At 42.6% G+C, this 17,967-nt stretch overlaps 2 long non-coding RNA genes across 2 annotated transcripts; both read right to left on the bottom strand.

Annotated features, from left to right (window-relative positions):
• Positions 1 to 3,669: 3,669 nt before the first annotated feature.
• LOC147756935 (uncharacterized) lies at positions 3,670 to 7,898 on the bottom strand. Its single transcript, XR_015324716.1, has 3 exons — positions 7,264 to 7,898; positions 5,018 to 5,323; positions 3,670 to 3,854 (listed from the first exon to the last, which is right to left on the bottom strand). It is a non-coding gene; the product is annotated as an uncharacterized LOC147756935 (long non-coding RNA).
• Positions 7,899 to 10,128: 2,230 nt separating this feature from the next.
• LOC147756934 (uncharacterized) lies at positions 10,129 to 14,579 on the bottom strand. Its single transcript, XR_015324713.1, has 4 exons — positions 14,247 to 14,579; positions 12,001 to 12,306; positions 10,670 to 10,837; positions 10,129 to 10,505 (listed from the first exon to the last, which is right to left on the bottom strand). It is a non-coding gene; the product is annotated as an uncharacterized LOC147756934 (long non-coding RNA).
• Positions 14,580 to 17,967: the final 3,388 nt, after the last annotated feature.

The raw sequence follows: 17,967 nt of genomic DNA, 5'->3' as shown, positions 1-17,967 counted from the left end.
CTATAGCAAAAAGTAACCGACGCAAATCTCGTTTGACTCGTGCTGCCAATGTTCCATACGAATACTTTACTCCCTCTACCTATTTATCTTTACACAACTGATAATCAACATCGGATCTTCTTTGGCTGACCAGAGAAAAATCCTCTTCATGATTTAAACAGATACTTTTTTTGTCTTTTCTTTCTTTCATTCTCCCTTATGTTCGTCATTAAATCAAGCCAGCGGTCCTAGCAATTGGGTTGGCTGAACTGTATTCGAAGCATGCGAAATTCGTTGTAGTACACTAAAAGCCATGGAACAGGTAGTCGGTTGATCAGAGACGATCGTGTTCTGCTATTAGACTGGTATACGTAAAAGTCCAAATATGTTCCTTTGCCCATTGGTTCCTTTTTGTAGATTTTTATGCGACACACTCAGGCGGACTCGATAACTAGACACAGAGTATATTCCCGTGGCCTTTTTTTATACTGCAGGATGCTAATTTTTAATCAATTAACGATATTTAATTGACCATTTAAAATGATGCTTCTCCTTTTACGGGTGTTACATTATATATAATTTTTTTTTTCCTCTTATATTCTTTACCTATATATAAAAAAAATATTGTAAAAAATCACTTTCTAAATGACCGTTAAAAATTGCTGAGAAGTCGCAGTGTTATCCTATAATCTATCAGCCGATAGCCTACTTAAAACGATCTTATTAGTACAGTATGAATTCGATGGCGCGAGGCAGCTATACTCTATATATTCTAGACCGTCTTAGAGCATTTGACGTAAATACTAGATACTTTTGTGGACGCCTGCTTAATGATCGCCTTTCTGCTATAGCTGCTTTGAAAGTTCGTTCCGACCAATGAATTTTCATTAAGCAATAGCCTTGCGACACAATAAACGAGTGATCAGGAGCTGGTTAGGCAGTAGCAACGACAGCGTCACCAGCGAACTCTTCAGCCGAGCAACGGCATACGCGCTTGAAGGTATCGACGTTGGCCGCTACACATGGTCATGCTGTCTTCTTCCAGATAGATTTATCTGTCATTCATGGGAATCCAGTATTCCCTGCCGCGTCATCTCAGGTCCCTATATATGTTAGTTCCGCCGTCAGATCCTCAAGTCAGTGTAGCCATCAACGCATACACGGAGGGTATAAGTTGGCACTATGTTACTTTCCAACGGGATGACAAAGGCAGGGCAATATAAATGTGTTCTTGTGCCGATGGAACCATTTGAGTATTGAGAAAAACGTGAATACGTATGTAGACTTCAGCAGAGACCATGTATTTGCAAAGTGGGTACACATATGACAATACGTATAACAGTTCTATATGCTGCATATAGACACAAATAATTGAAAAATATCGTCTCACTGTTAATAAATTCGTACACTCAAAGTATGTTGATTTTTATAAGCGCACTATATAAATGGAAAAAAAGTGACATCTTACCTTGATGTACCCTTCCGAGCGTTGCTGGAGGACGCACGGATAAGTGGTAACCAATGGCAGTACTTTATTTAGTTAGTAAGGCCAATGTTTTTCAGCAGTAGCAACTCTTTGCGCAGTAAAGCCGGATCCCTTGGAACGACTTTTCCACGTTCATTTTTGTTCATTGCTACGTTATTAAGTTCTGTTCGCTCTGTTTGATGATCTCGCAACACTCACATTCAATCGGACTGTTCCTACGCTAGGTCATGCGGTTTTTGCTTTTGTGACACAGTTCGCAGAACATAGAACATATCACTAATTATTTACTATTAGTTATTAATGCTGATTTTTATTCACTTTTTTCATACTTATTTCGTCAGATACTTTATTGGTATCAGTCATCAGTGAGTAGCTATTATAATGACTATATATTTACAATAACAAGCTAATAATAATAATCATTATCATCACACGAATGATATCAGCTAATTGTGGTGATGTTTGTGCTGATAATGATAGAGGAGATATGGTGACAAGGGTTTCGACGATGACGACAAAAATGAAAGCACCAGCTGTATCGTTGACGTTTGCCAATCAGACATTGGTAGGCCAATCAGACAGAAACGAGGGTGAAGAAAATATTTTATCCGAGGTCAGTTAGCCCGGAGGTAGCAGCTACCTGTCCGGAGGGAGTTTGAGCGCTCCAATTTGACCAAAGAGTGACACCGTAAGACGCCGTGCAAGCCACTTTTATGTATGTTGCTTTGGCCTGATCTGAGTTCCGACATACGAACCCAGCAGTAACATCAGAAGCTTAAGCTGCGAAGAGCAACCTCTGATTAGTACGGGCGAGTCGGCGCGCGAACCAGGGGGCCGCAATGGTAAAGTGAACGAAGATTTTTCTGATTTTGCTTTTTAATGACATAACTTCATAGCAGATGTAGTCATCCACCAGCTTCCATCCAATGTCAACCGATCGAATGCTGGTCTGTCTGCTGAAACCCCATCAGGTCAAATTTCGAAGGCTAAGCGGCAGCCACAATACTAGTGGCAGCCGATTCGTTCTTGGGCATCCCGGGCCACCAAAAGGCAGAGTCAATAGGAAAAGCGAGAGAAAAGTGGCAAAAGGAGAATCCGCAAAGGAAAACCTGGGCATGAGAGCACTGACAGGAGGAAAAAGCAAGATTGCGCTTAAGAAAAAGCAGAATATGGCTGAGAGAGGGGATTCGAAATATCCACGAAGGACGCCCACCGGAAGAGTACGTAACGCGCCCATGCAGCCACCAGAAGTCAAATAAGTTGAAATGTAGAAATGTTGAGGGAACACTGATGCCTTTTCCGCACCATATGACAATATGTACCGCTCGTATCGAGACCCCATCGGCTTCAAAACTGGGCTGGTAGAGATAGACAGGACCAAAGGGCTGCAGAGAGGGCAACCATGATGTTTGGTGCTTAGAAATGTATTAGAGAGCGAAATCATCGAAAGCTCCTCATTAGGTCGTGCGATTTATTTTTGACCCCTGCTGCCATCTTGATTCCTGCTGAGGTACATCATTGCGCGTGTATTCGTCGTCCACATGTCAATACGTTCTTTCCATAACGTGTTCATCCCATCAAACCCGAACGATGGGGCTGACACATTACGAAATTAGTACTAACGGACACCTTAACCAGTCAACAGGAAACCTTGGCGAGGTCTGCCCTCAGGCGTATAGTGATTATAAGTTGCAGAGTTAAGTATCAAAATTAAGTCCTTCGGATTACACTCGCATTGCGTGTAACTATCTAAAACGATGGCAGAATCGTCACGAACAAATGACGACGTCTTCAATTTAACGAGTAGTTAATGAACTAGAAAATTTGCAGAACTACGCAACAAACAAAAGAAAAGGACAAAAAGTATCAAAAACCAAGATCAAGGTATTAGGTGACGAAAGATTTGAAATTGACAGAACGCGCTACCAATCAAGCTCTTCCGCTCGGCACAATGATGCGCTTCATTTCTCAGTTGTTAAGCTTCTTTAAGTGACTATAGGCGCGAGCAAGGGTTCCCGTGATCCAGCTCTTGATGTTTTTCCTAAAATAAAATTTGCACAGTCATACGTTTTATCAGCAAGACCGAAACCGTATCATACTAGCTGTATGTAGAAATTAATAACACTGGTAACAAGAAGACATTTCGCGCACTCTTATTCTATGCCCTAATCAAATTAACGAGTTGATCGTTGTCGAGGTACTCACATCCGATCGACTTGACGACCAATACGCCATGCTAATCCGGGTAGTTACCAAACTCTGCCTACGATCGTAGGTATTCCACCAACTTAATAAAAATATAGCCTATCGTTGATATTCACGTCCGTCTAATAGAGACCTCAGCCTTGATATATCTGTACAGCGTTGTTTTAAGCCCGGATGCTAATACCTGAGCTTAAAAAACAGAAATTGATTTTAGTGTAACATCTCGCAGATACTGATTTGTCAAAAGGCACAGTACTGCCTAAGTACCTATGTAATCTATGAATGCGCAATCTTAATTCCTGGTCCTAAAATACCTGCTCTTGCCTTCGGTTCTATGGCTATAGGTAAGGCTGTAAACAAAAGCTATATTGTGTTGTTTTTAACAGAAATTCTTGCCTTTATAGCTTATTTCTCGTTGATTTTTATGCTTTACATCGGTTGCTACAATAATCTTGTTAAGAGTAACATAAAATAGCATTTTTACTACTGCTAATCAACGAATGGACTGCTGATTTACTGATCCATCTCTGCTTTTGACAGCTCTTGTACTATGATCCTCTATCGTATTTGGTAATGTGTGTCTAATAGTACTGATCAATTAATCCAGTGGACCATTTCACAACACACATAGTTAAGTAGACGACGTATGATAGGAACAGAGTTCAGCGTAAGTGCTCACAATTTCCTTGACACTCGTTACTTTACAGCAGGAAAATTTTGGTATAGTTTGGCAAACATATTGTGTTATCGTCGCCGGACCCCTACAGTCGACTAATCGATTGCAGCTTTAGGTCGTTATGGTGGAGCGTAAGAACGCCTTTTTCAGTACCGAAACACTTCAGCACGGTCAAGAAACGAATGTTATAGTGAACACAGCAATCATAAGTCATTCATCAACCATCAGTTCGTCGATCATTGAGGTCACTTGAGGAAGGCACTACTCCAAAGCTGGTTTGTCTAGTGGGCATTGTAGCTTTCTTATTAAAGAGATTGACTAGAGGACTAGATTAAAAGACTACCGAAATATATCCTGCGCCGTTTGCCTGTTCCAAAACATTGCATTCAAGTTCTCTGCATGCTAAGGACTCACAACCCAAGAGGGAACACTTCAGCGGCTATTACGACATATATCAGCTTTTATGATAAAATTTGATGATAGGCGCTCGTGACATTACACAAAGAGCCATACCAATGCAACGACAGCGCCGTTGGTAACATGCTCGTACAGCATATTGCTACAACTTAACAAGAAGCGTGGGCGGCACGGGGAAACAAGCCATGGCCAATATCCCACCTTGCCTAAATAGTTTAACGTAAGGTTCTTGTCCGTACAACTTTGGAGAATACCTGTCTGGTGAAACGACTTGAAGCCTGAGGTTGCTTCCTGGTCTCAGTGGACTACGCAGGGCTCAGAAAGTGGCTGAGTGGGAAAGGCAAAGCAAGACAGACAAGCGGGTGAGTGGCGGCACACAGTAAAGGCTCGCGAAACTCAAGGGGCGCAGGGAGCCTTTCCGAGCCTCACCTCGATCAGTCTAAGGGGCTAAAGGTCTTCGAAGGGTCAATGAAGAAAAGCAATGGTAGATGAGCTGCGATGGGAAACATTTTTCCTGCCATAGCTGCCAGAGGCGACGGCCAATCATCCGGATTTTTCATCTGCAAAATAACCTTAGTGGTTGTAGTAACAGCAGTAGAAGCAACATTTGTAATTACTATCTGATAGAACGCGGTATAGAAACAGAGAAAGAAAAACGACAGAAAGATTGCTATGAAATATGCTGCTTAGTAGGCTAACTGTGGAATGGCCCAAAATCCTGCAAGTAGATCACCCCGGCGTTAGTTACGTGCTCAAACTCGCTTCGGTATCCTCGATCGATCAGATCCTGGCATAAGTGCAGACTGTTCGCTTGGTCACCTTTTCCTGACGTAACACTTTACGTTCCGCGTAGCGTCTTGGACACGTATGCACATACGTATTCAAGACTAGTTACAAGACCAGGATAAGGAAATTTAAAAGTAAAGTGTGATCTGCAAGGACATTTAAGCTCCCTACTTACATTACCAAACCCTTTATGTTCGAATCTGCCCAGACGCACACGTGCAGCTAGCGCTCCTGGGAAAGAAAAAGTAGCAGTGCGCTTTAACGTAACAAAAGAAAAGCGTTAGATACTTTCTTCCAGGTGTGTCATAGGCTCGTCACTCTCCTTTTATTATCTCTAAGATGTCGTTTTTTGTTGCCGTCATGACTCGTATCTAAAGGAAGCGCTGCAGAATTATAGCTGCAGCCAATTTTCCCTTTCTAGTCTGTCTTTAGTGCCTCGTTTCGCTCTCCCGGTGCCATTTTCCCTATACTCTGTTGCCCGTCGGCTTCGTCCCGGATGTCCTAACTCACTATGCCTCACGGCCTTTGGGTGAGTTGAACAAGGAACGAGAAAAATTGAAGAAGCGTCCGTTACATTGCCCTTGTTGTGCCTTGTGGCAATGGCCGTCGCGTCGCTGTCGCCTGTCTTTTCTGTTTTTCTTCTGCTAGTTGCATGCCTCCATGTCGGCGGAGGTCTGCGGGGTTTGTGTGTGTGTGTGTGTATTATATTCCGGTGTCCACTGTGGGATGGTCACAGGGTCTAATCCAATTTGAGTTTTGCAGATGGAACTTGCCCTTATTACCCCTGTGCTCGGGTACAGCCTCCAGAGTATGGTGACGACGACTGGAGCCGGTGTTCCAGCTCCTGCCACAATACGAATACGGAAGCAGCCTTACTAGTACTGTTGGCTCTCCTTCTATCCGGAACTAATACGACCTCTGGCGCTTACATTGAACCGTCCCCTGACTACCAGCCGATACGTCCCAGTAACTAGCGTACTTTTCCAAATGTCACCCACCCCTCTGCGATACATCCACCATTACGTGGAACCCCTTTTCGTTCAGCAGAACTTTGTCGAGTCAGGCCACCTGCAACGAAGATGCTTTTTGATCATGACACCCAGCAGACGTTGCTCGCGGAGGCTCACGAACGCTGGCACAACATGTAGAGAAAGAAAGGGTAAGTCTTTGTGGGGTTTAGGGGCTGGGAAGAAGCTGCGCTTATATAAGAGAAGGTGTTCTGTGCTTACTTCGTAAAAAGGAATAAACAAAATGTATTCCATTAAATAGTATAATGGCAAGTAGATTGAAAACTATATACGTTTTGTGATTTGTTAGTGAGCAACGTACAGATTTTACATATTTCCGAAACAGCCAATAACAGAACAGCGCACTGTCAAAAAGGTAGTTAAGCATGTTTGATAAGAAGTTACCAATTCTTATCAAAATAAATCGAAAACATTGATAAAATTTATTGTCTATTTCAAACTGTTACTTGGGAAGCATGGAAACGGGACGTCGCAAAGATAGTCCATACAAGCACTAATTCATGCAAGGACTAGTCATTGTGCGAATATTAGAAAATTCACCACGGCGTTTTGTGCCGTTTGCCGTCATAGGAAATACGTGAAAATGTTAAAATATGTTTTGAGAGTATCTATTGCTCAGCTGTTGGTAACATTGGGTTCGAACTTAGGTTGGAGCGAGCGGCTTTGCAGCATTTAGCAATACTGACCTGGATAAGTAGTTCACATGGAAAAAGTTGAGCGATTACAACAATGAAACCATCAGTGTCAGCGAAAGTAGATCGGAGTCGGGCGGTACAAAAATTCTGTCTTTAATATAAAATAGAGTTTGAACTGGAAGGAAATATCCTGCACGGAAGCGTCCATTCATTCTTCTGTCATTATTTTACGTTCAATCACACACACCTATCTGACACTGCCTATCTACACACAAATTGCTAGTTTTTCTTGTGCATGGAAAGGCACGTTCACACAGCTTGTTAGGTTCTACTACGAAATATCGGGATAAATTATTTGCTTGCGATCATGAGTTGCACAGTGATACTATGGGCCATACCGAAAGTAACTTGATAGACTATTTGGCCTAAGCGAAGGCTGTAGGATTGCGGTCAGCTATTTGGGATTATCAAGCTTAAAAGATATACTGCTAGGACCTTGATTAGCAATTTTACCAGAGAAAATATATTATTTAGTTCACTGCCTCAAATCATACGTCTTAAATAAAGCTAAAAAACAGCTACTATCCTTGGCGACCATAGGACAGTAGAGATTGCTTACTGGATCTGTATTCCGGAGGAAATTTATGGTATACATATAATTGTGCATGCAAAATCGGAATAATACCATAATAATCTCGGCTGGAATATTTCTCTATGCGGTTTCTCTATGCCGCACCTTTCCAATAAATTTATAACAAAAAAAGCAAACAATAATAACAACTGCTATAAATAACCCTTTCGAGTAATCAAGTCCTGTAATATAGGAATAAGCAATAGAACTATCTCTACAGGATAAACGTAAATAGAATATATTGCAAAATAAACCAAGTGCACACTTAAAGACACTTTATCAAGTGGTGTCTTATTTACTTATATTTTATTAATTCATCAATACGTGTTTCTAGCTATGTTGACTCCTCAGTCGGCAACGGACTAACAGCGGGGTCTTGGTTACTAGTGGACTGAAACCCATTTTCATGATGAAGGGCACATTTGGGGAGCACAAATGTCCTTCAAGGAAAAACCTATGTGCAAACACTGCGATGTAAACAAGGTCTATGCGGCTGTGTGCTGATTCCGTAACGTGTCCTATTTCTGATTGTATAAGGAAACGATCCGTCTAGACTTATAGAGTTCAATCAAGTCTCAAACTTCATTTTACTTTTTTCGTAGGCATTTATATTTCGTGCTGATCCATGTCCTTTACCAGCGGCTAGTGGGTTATATAGACAGACAGGCGGGCGGATGTTATCGCCTGCCAGTTTCCCTGGGCTAACTAGGCGGTGGGCGGCATCACTACTACCGCCTCAGCTCGGCCTACAAGCGTACACTTGTACAATCCTATTTTGTTTGAGCGCTGTAAGGTTGCTACGGCGTCGTTGCTGGATTTTAGCGTCTTTGGTACAATCCAGCTGGCTCAGTCAAGTCGACCGGGCCATTGGCCGCTGGTTGTTATATTAATTGTCCTAATCCGTTCCTGGCTGATTGGAAAGCTAGAGGGAATGAGTGAGACATGGCTTTCGGAAGCCGAAGAAGCTAGGCCAAAAGCAGGATCCTACTCAGGACAAGAAACAGGCTTGAATGGCCGTCGGCAACAACAGCGTGCGCAACTGAAGCGAATGGGACGGCCTACAAGTGCCGATTGGGTGGATTTGTAGTGAACAGTATACAGGCCGACAAGGCCTTGTTTCGGTGCCCATCAACCACTTATTGAGGTGGCGCTGTCTGTGTAGTACTTCTCTGTTTGCCTGCTAGTTCGACCTCGCTATGATCGACAAAACCGAAACGGCGGATACTGCTCTGGGCTGACGTCGGTGACCCACTGACCAGAAATACTACACTCACGGATAGAAGCTTGCCCGGAAGGTGAACGGCAGAAGCTTGTAGATAATTTCAGTTTAATGAGCCCTCAGAGAACGATTTAGATTCAACAGCAGCGGCGCCAGCGACAGCTGGGGAAGCAAATGACGCAGTTGAAAGCGACGAAGCAAACGAGCGGCTGGCGGCGGCCGTCGGTGTGCCAAGGTCGGCCTGCGCTATTGATTCCGTTCTTTTCCGTCTTGCCGCTACGTTGCCTTATGTACTGCTGCATTTCCGGTGAACCTACGTATAGAAACTGTATGTAAGGAAGCGAACTCTTTTTAATTTGTGCGTGCTATGCCCGCTGGCATGCGACCTTACGGACGTAAAGGAGCTCTGACGAGCAACGTGATGCATATATACCAGTGAGGTGGATGCCAACTGATTCTCGGCAATCAACAACGCTTAGCGTGAATGAATGAAGAAATAGAGCACCATAGTGATAACTTAATACTTGAATGCATTGTGATGCGATAATTGGGTATGTCCGAATTGTTAACTAACCCATAAGAACAAGGTAAATACGTTGCCAGGTAGGTCATACAACTGTCGCTGAAACAGGACATGAAATAATTACAGCATGGGTTCATTGAGATTTTTCTTTGCCGGGCTGTTTAAATACGCTGTTTGATGACGCATTGCGAACTGTGTGTACTTGGATTGTAAATAGCTTGTAAGAATAAATCATTTTTCTGATCTTAATCCCTCAGTCTGTTACTTTTCGTTCTTACAGATGATCTTTAGTAAAAAATAAATCACTATATTCGTAATAAATGTCATTGTAATTAATACAAAGCTTGCTACTATAAGTCTAAATTAATTTGGGTTTTGAAAACTGAACCCGTTTTGAGCTCTTCAACCGTATAACATTGGGGGCGCCGCTACTATTTCCTTGATCTTTTCTTGTCACTGGACCCCTTATTACGAAAATCGTCAGAACGACAATCCAAATAAATATATAAATATACTCAATTTAAATCGGCGGGGTCTGGCCTCAGGCGTATAGTGATTATAAGTGAGCAGAGTCTATTTAAAGCATTACAGAATGAAGTATCAAAATTAAGTCCTTCGGATTACACTCGCATTGCGTGTAACTGTCCAAAACGATGGCAGAATCGTCACGAACAAATGACGACGTCTTCAATTTAACGAGTAGTTAATGAACTAGAAAATTTGCAGAACTACGCAACAAACAAAAGAAAAGGACAAAAAGTATCAAAAAGCAAGATCAAGGTATTAGGTGACGAAAGATTTGAAATTGACAGGCTCTTCCGCTCGGCACAATGATGCGCTTCATTTCTCAGTTGTTAAGCTTCTTTAAGTGACTATAGACGCGAGCAAGGGTTCCCGTGATCCAGCTCTTGATGTTTTTCCTAAAATAAAATTTGCACAGTCATACGTTTTATCAGCAAGACCGAAACCGTATCATACTAGCTGTATGTAGAAATTAATAACACTGGTAACAAGAAGACATTTCGCGCACTCTTATTCTATGCCCTAATCAAATTAACGAGTTGATCGTTGTCGAGGTACTCACATCCGATCGACTTGACGACCAATACGCCATGCTAATCCGGGTAGTTACCAAACTCTATTCCACCAACTTAATAAAAATATAGCCTATCGTTGATATTCACGTCCGTCTAATAGAGACCTCAGCCTTGATATATCTGTACAGCGTTGTTTTAAGCCCGGATGCTAATACCTGAGCTTAAAAAACAGAAATTGATTTTAGTGTAACATCTCGCAGATACTGATTTGTCAAAAGGCACAGTACTGCCTAAGTACCTATGTAATCTATGAATGCGCAATCCTAGTTCCTGGTCCTAAAATACCTGCTCTTGCCTTCGGTTCTATGGCTATAGGTAGGGCTGTAAACAAAAGCTATATTGTGTTGTTTTTAACAGAAATTCTTGCCTTTATAGCTTATTTCTCGTTGATTTTTATGCTTTACATCGGTTGCTACAATAATCTTGTTAAGAGTAACATAAAATAGCATTTTTACTACTGTTAATCAACGAATGGACTGCTGATTTACTGATCCATCTCTGCTTTTGACAGCTCTTGTACTATGATCCTCTATCGTATTTGGTAATGTGTGTCTAATAGTACTGATCAATTAATCCAGTGGACCATTTCACAACACGCATAGTTAAGTAGACGACGTATGATAGGAACAGAGTTCAGCGTAAGTGCTCACAATTTCCTTGACACTCGTTACTTTACAGCAGGAAAATTTTGGTATAGTTTGGCAAACATATTGTGTTATCGTCGCCGGACCCCTACAGTCGACTAATCGATTGCAGCTTTAGGTCGTTATGGTGGAGCGTAAGAACGCCTTTTTCAGTACCGAAACACTTCAGCACGGTCAAGAAACGAATGTTATAGTGAACACAGCAATCATAAGTCATTCATCAACCATCAGTTCGTCGATCATTGAGGTCACTTGAGGAAGGCACTACTCCAAAGCTGGTTTGTCTAGTGGGCATTGTAGCTTTCTTATTAAAGAGATTGACTAGAGGACTAGATTAAAAGACTACCGAAATATATCCTGCGCCGTTTGCCTGTTCCAAAACATTGCATTCAAGTTCTCTGCATGCTAAGGACTCACAACCCAAGAGGGAACACTTCAGCGGCTATTACGACATATATCAGCTTTTATGATAAAATTTGATGATAGGCGCTCGTGACATTACACAAAGAGCCATACCAATGCAACGACAGCGCCGTTGGTAACATGCTCGTACAGCATATTGCTACAACTTAACAAGAAGCGTGGGCGGCACGGGGAAACAAGCCATGGCCAATATCCCACCTTGCCTAAATAGTTTAACGTAAGGTTCTTGTCCGTACAACTTTGGAGAATACCTGTCTGGTGAAACGACTTGAAGCCTGAGGTTGCTTCCTGGTCTCAGTGGACTACGCAGGGCTCAGAAAGTGGCTGAGTGGGAAAGGCAAAGCAAGACAGACAAGCGGGTGAGTGGCGGCACACAGTAAAGGCTCGCGAAACTCAAGGGGCGCAGGGAGCCTTTCCGAGCCTCACCTCGATCAGTCTAAGGGGCTAAAGGTCTTCGAAGGGTCAATGAAGAAAAGCAATGGTAGATGAGCTGCGATGGGAAACATTTTTCCTGCCATAGCTGCCAGAGGCGACGGCCAATCATCCGGATTTTTCATCTGCAAAATAACCTTAGTGGTTGTAGTAACAGCAGTAGAAGCAACATTTGTAATTACTATCTGATAGAACGCGGTATAGAAACAGAGAAAGAAAAACGACAGAAAGATTGCTATGAAATATGCTGCTTAGTAGGCTAACTGTGGAATGGCCCAAAATCCTGCAAGTAGATCACCCCGGCGTTAGTTACGTGCTCAAACTCGCTTCGGTATCCTCGATCGATCAGATCCTGGCATAAGTGCAGACTGTTCGCTTGGTCACCTTTTCCTGACGTAACACTTTACGTTCCGCGTAGCGTCTTGGACACGTATGCACATACGTATTCAAGACTAGTTACAAGACCAGGATAAGGAAATTTAAAAGTAAAGTGTGATCTGCAAGGACATTTAAGCTCCCTACTTACATTACCAAACCCTTTATGTTCGAATCTGCCCAGACGCACACGTGCAGCTAGCGCTCCTGGGAAAGAAAAAGTAGCAGTGCGCTTTAACGTAACAAAAGAAAAGCGTTAGATACTTTCTTCCAGGTGTGTCATAGGCTCGTCACTCTCCTTTTATTATCTCTAAGATGTCGTTTTTTGTTGCCGTCATGACTCGTATCTAAAGGAAGCGCTGCAGAATTATAGCTGCAGCCAATTTTCCCTTTCTAGTCTGTCTTTAGTGCCTCGTTTCGCTCTCCCGGTGCCATTTTCCCTATACTCTGTTGCCCGTCGGCTTCGTCCCGGATGTCCTAACTCACTATGCCTCACGGCCTTTGGGTGAGTTGAACAAGGAACGAGAAAAATTGAAGAAGCGTCCGTTACATTGCCCTTGTTGTGCCTTGTGGCAATGGCCGTCGCGTCGCTGTCGCCTGTCTTTTCTGTTTTTCTTCTGCTAGTTGCATGCCTCCATGTCGGCGGAGGTCTGCGGGGTTTGTGTGTGTGTGTGTGTATTATATTCCGGTGTCCACTGTGGGATGGTCACAGGGTCTAATCCAATTTGAGTTTTGCAGATGGAACTTGCCCTTATTACCCCTGTGCTCGGGTACAGCCTCCAGAGTATGGTGACGACGACTGGAGCCGGTGTTCCAGCTCCTGCCACAATACGAATACGGAAGCAGCCTTACTAGTACTGTTGGCTCTCCTTCTATCCGGAACTAATACGACCTCTGGCGCTTACATTGAACCGTCCCCTGACTACCAGCCGATACGTCCCAGTAACTAGCGTACTTTTCCAAATGTCACCCACCCCTCTGCGATACATCCACCATTACGTGGAACCCCTTTTCGTTCAGCAGAACTTTGTCGAGTCAGGCCACCTGCAACGAAGATGCTTTTTGATCATGACACCCAGCAGACGTTGCTCGCGGAGGCTCACGAACGCTGGCACAACATGTAGAGAAAGAAAGGGTAAGTCTTTGTGGGGTTTAGGGGCTGGGAAGAAGCTGCGCTTATATAAGAGAAGGTGTTCTGTGCTTACTTCGTAAAAAGGAATAAACAAAATGTATTCCATTAAATAGTATAATGGCAAGTAGATTGAAAACTATATACGTTTTGTGATTTGTTAGTGAGCAACGTACAGATTTTACATATTTCCGAAACAGCCAATAACAGAACAGCGCACTGTCAAAAAGGTAGTTAAGCATGTTTGATAAGAAGTTACCAATTCTTATCAAAATAAATCGAAAACATTGATAAAATTTATTGTCTATTTCAAACTGTTACTTGGGAAGCATGGAAACGGGACGTCGCAAAGATAGTCCATACAAGCACTAATTCATGCAAGGACTAGTCATTGTGCGAATATTAGAAAATTCACCACGGCGTTTTGTGCCGTTTGCCGTCATAGGAAATACGTGAAAATGTTAAAATATGTTTTGAGAGTATCTATTGCTCAGCTGTTGGTAACATTGGGTTCGAACTTAGGTTGGAGCGAGCGGCTTTGCAGCATTTAGCAATACTGACCTGGATAAGTAGTTCACATGGAAAAAGTTGAGCGATTACAACAATGAAACCATCAGTGTCAGCGAAAGTAGATCGGAGTCGGGCGGTACAAAAATTCTGTCTTTAATATAAAATAGAGTTTGAACTGGAAGGAAATATCCTGCACGGAAGCGTCCATTCATTCTTCTGTCATTATTTTACGTTCAATCACACACACCTATCTGACACTGCCTATCTACACACAAATTGCTAGTTTTTCTTGTGCATGGAAAGGCACGTTCACACAGCTTGTTAGGTTCTACTACGAAATATCGGGATAAATTATTTGCTTGCGATCATGAGTTGCACAGTGATACTATGGGCCATACCGTTATAGCAAAAAGTAACCGACGCAAATCTCGTTTGACTCGTGCTGCCAATGTTCCATACGAATACTTTACTCCCTCTACCTATTTATCTTTACACAACTGATAATCAACATCGGATCTTCTTTGGCTGACCAGAGAAAAATCCTCTTCATGATTTAAACAGATACTTTTTTTGTCTTTTATTTCTTTCATTCTCCCTTATGTTCGTCATTAAACTAAGCCAGCGGTCCTAGCAATTGGGTTGGCTGAACTGTATTCGAAGCATGCGAAATTCGTTGTAGTACACTAAAAGCCATGGAACAGGTAGTCGGTTGATCAGAGACGATCGTGTTCTGCTATTAGACTGGTATACGTAAAAGTCCAAATATGTTCCTTTGCCCATTGGTTCCTTTTCGTAGATTTTTATGCGACACACTCAGGCGGACTCGATAACTAGACACAGAGTATATCCCCGTGGCCTTCTTTTATACTGCAGGGTGCTAATTTTTAATCAATTAACGATATTTAATTGACCATTTAAAATGATGCTTCTCCTTTTACGGGTGTTACATTATATATAATTTTTTTTTCCCTCTTATATTCTTTACCTATATATAAAAAATATTGTAAAAAATCACTTTCCAAATGACGGTTAAAAATTGCTGAGAAGTCGCAGTGTTATCCTATAATCTACCAGCCGATAGCCTACTTAAAACGATCTTATTAGTACTCTATATATTCTAGACCGTCTTAGAGCATTTGACGTAAATACTAGATACTTTTGTGGACGCCTGCTTAATGATCGCCTTTCTGCTATAGCTGCTTTGAAAGTTCGTTCCGACCAATGAATTTTCATTAAGCAATAGCCTTGCGACACAATAAACGAATGATCAGGAGCTGGTTAGGCAGTAGTAACGACAGCTTCGCCAGCGAACTCTTCAGCCGATCAACGGCATACGCGCTCGAAGGTATCGACGTTGGCCGCCACACATGGTCATACTGTCTTCTTCCAGATAGATTTATCTGTCATTCATGGGAATCTAGTATTTCCTGCCGCGCCATCTCAGGTCCCTATCTATGTTAGTTCCGCCATGAGCTCCTCAAGTCAGTGTAGACATAAACACATACACGGAGGGTATAGGTTGGCACTATGTTACTTTCCAACGGGATGACAAAGACAGGGCCATATAAATGTGTCCTTGTGCCGATGGAATCATTTGAGTATTGAGAATAACGTGAATACGTATGTAGACTTCAGCAGAGACCATGTATTTGCAAAGTGGGTACACATATGACAATATGTATAATAGTTCTATATACTGCATATAGACATAAATAATTGAAAAATATAATGTCATTGTTAATAAATTCGTACACTCAAAGTATGTCGCTTTTTAAAGCGCGTTATATAAATGGAAAAAAAGTGACATCTTACCTGACGTTTGCCAATCAGACATTGGTCGGAACGAGGGTGACGCAGATATTTTATCCGAGATCAGTTAGCCCGGAGGTAGCAGCTACCTGCCCGGAGGGAGTTTGAGCGCTCCGATTTGACCAAAGAGCGACACCGTAAGACGCCGTGCAACTCACTTTTGAGTGGGTTGCTCTGGTCTGATCTGAGTTCCAACATACAAACCCAGCAGCAACACCAGAAGCTCAAGCTGCAAAGAATAACTTCTGATTAGTACGGGCGGGTCGGCGCGCGAATCAGGGGGCCGCAATGGTAAAGTGAACGAAGATTTTTTGCTTTTTAATGACATAACTTCATAGCAGATGTAGTCATCCACCAGCTTCCATCCAATGTCAACCGATCGAAGGCTGGTCTGTCTGCTGAAACCCCATCAGGTCAAATTTCGAAGGCTAAGCGGCAGCCAAAATAGTAGTGGCAGCCGATTCGTTCTTGGACATCCCGGGCCACCAAAAGGCAGAGTCAATAGGAAAAGCGAGAGAAAAGAGGCAAAAGGGAATCCGCAAAGGAAAACCCGGGCATCAGAGCACTAACGGGAGGAAAAAGCAAGATCGCGCTTAAGAAAAAGCAGAATATGGCTGAGATAGGGGATTCGAAATATCCACGAAGGACGCCCACCGGAAGGGTACGTAACGCGCCCATGCAGCCACCAGAAGTCAAATAAGTTGGAATATAGAAATGTTGGGGGAACACTGATGCCTTCTCCGCACCATATGACAATATGTACCGCTCGTACCGAGACCCCATCGGCTTCAAAGCTGGGCTGGTAGAGATAGACAGGACCAAGGGGTTGCAGGGAGGGCAACCATGATGTTTGGTGCTACGAAATGTAGTAGAGAGCGAAATCATCGAAGGCTTCTCATTAGGTCGTGCGATGTACCTTTGATCCTTGCTTACATCTTGATTCCTGCTGAGGTACATCATTGCGCGTCTGTTCGTCGTCCACATGTCAATACGTTCTTTCCATAAGGTGTTCATCTCATCAAACCCGAACGATGGGGCTGACACATTATAAAATTAGTACCAACGGATACCTTAACCAGCCAGGAAACCTTGGCGGGGTCTGGCCTCAGGCGTATAGTGATTATAAGTGAGCAGAGTCTATTTAAAGCATTACAGAATGAAGTATCAAAATTAAGTCCTTCGGATTACACTCGCATTGCGTGTAACTGTCCAAAACGATGGCAGAATCGTCACGAACAAATGACGACGTCTTCAATTTAACGAGTAGTTAATGAACTAGAAAATTTGCAGAACTACGCAACAAACAAAAGAAAAGGACAAAAAGTATCAAAAAGCAAGATCAAGGTATTAGGTGACGAAAGATTTGAAATTGACAGGCTCTTCCGCTCGGCACAATGATGCGCTTCATTTCTCAGTTGTTAAGCTTCTTTAAGTGACTATAGACGCGAGCAAGGGTTCCCGTGATCCAGCTCTTGATGTTTTTCCTAAAATAAAATTTGCACAGTCATACGTTTTATCAGCAAGACCGAAACCGTATCATACTAGCTGTATGTAGAAATTAATAACACTGGTAACAAGAAGACATTTCGCGCACTCTTATTCTATGCCCTAATCAAATTAACGAGTTGATCGTTGTCGAGGTACTCACATCCGATCGACTTGACGACCAATACGCCATGCTAATCCGGGTAGTTACCAAACTCTATTCCACCAACTTAATAAAAATATAGCCTGTGGTAGTGTCCTGATGGGGACACGGAAAAAACGCAGGAATGAGAGTAAGGAGTGATGCGTGTGTCGTAAATTTAAGTCAACCTCAGTGATGATATCTTTTCATTTGAAATCAATAATTTATCTTGAGCTTACTGCTAGCATAACCACGATGTTGCTGGTATAAATACAAATCTTGAGATATGTAGCAAGAAAATTAATATATTTGCTTTTTGCCTAAGGCGCGATGATG

This window comes from Varroa destructor, unplaced genomic scaffold (genome assembly GCF_002443255.2).
Source record: "Varroa destructor unplaced genomic scaffold, Vdes_3.0 BEIS01000003.1, whole genome shotgun sequence".
Taxonomy (NCBI): domain Eukaryota; kingdom Metazoa; phylum Arthropoda; class Arachnida; order Mesostigmata; family Varroidae; genus Varroa; species Varroa destructor.
This window is presented reverse-complemented; position numbering and strand designations above follow the sequence as displayed.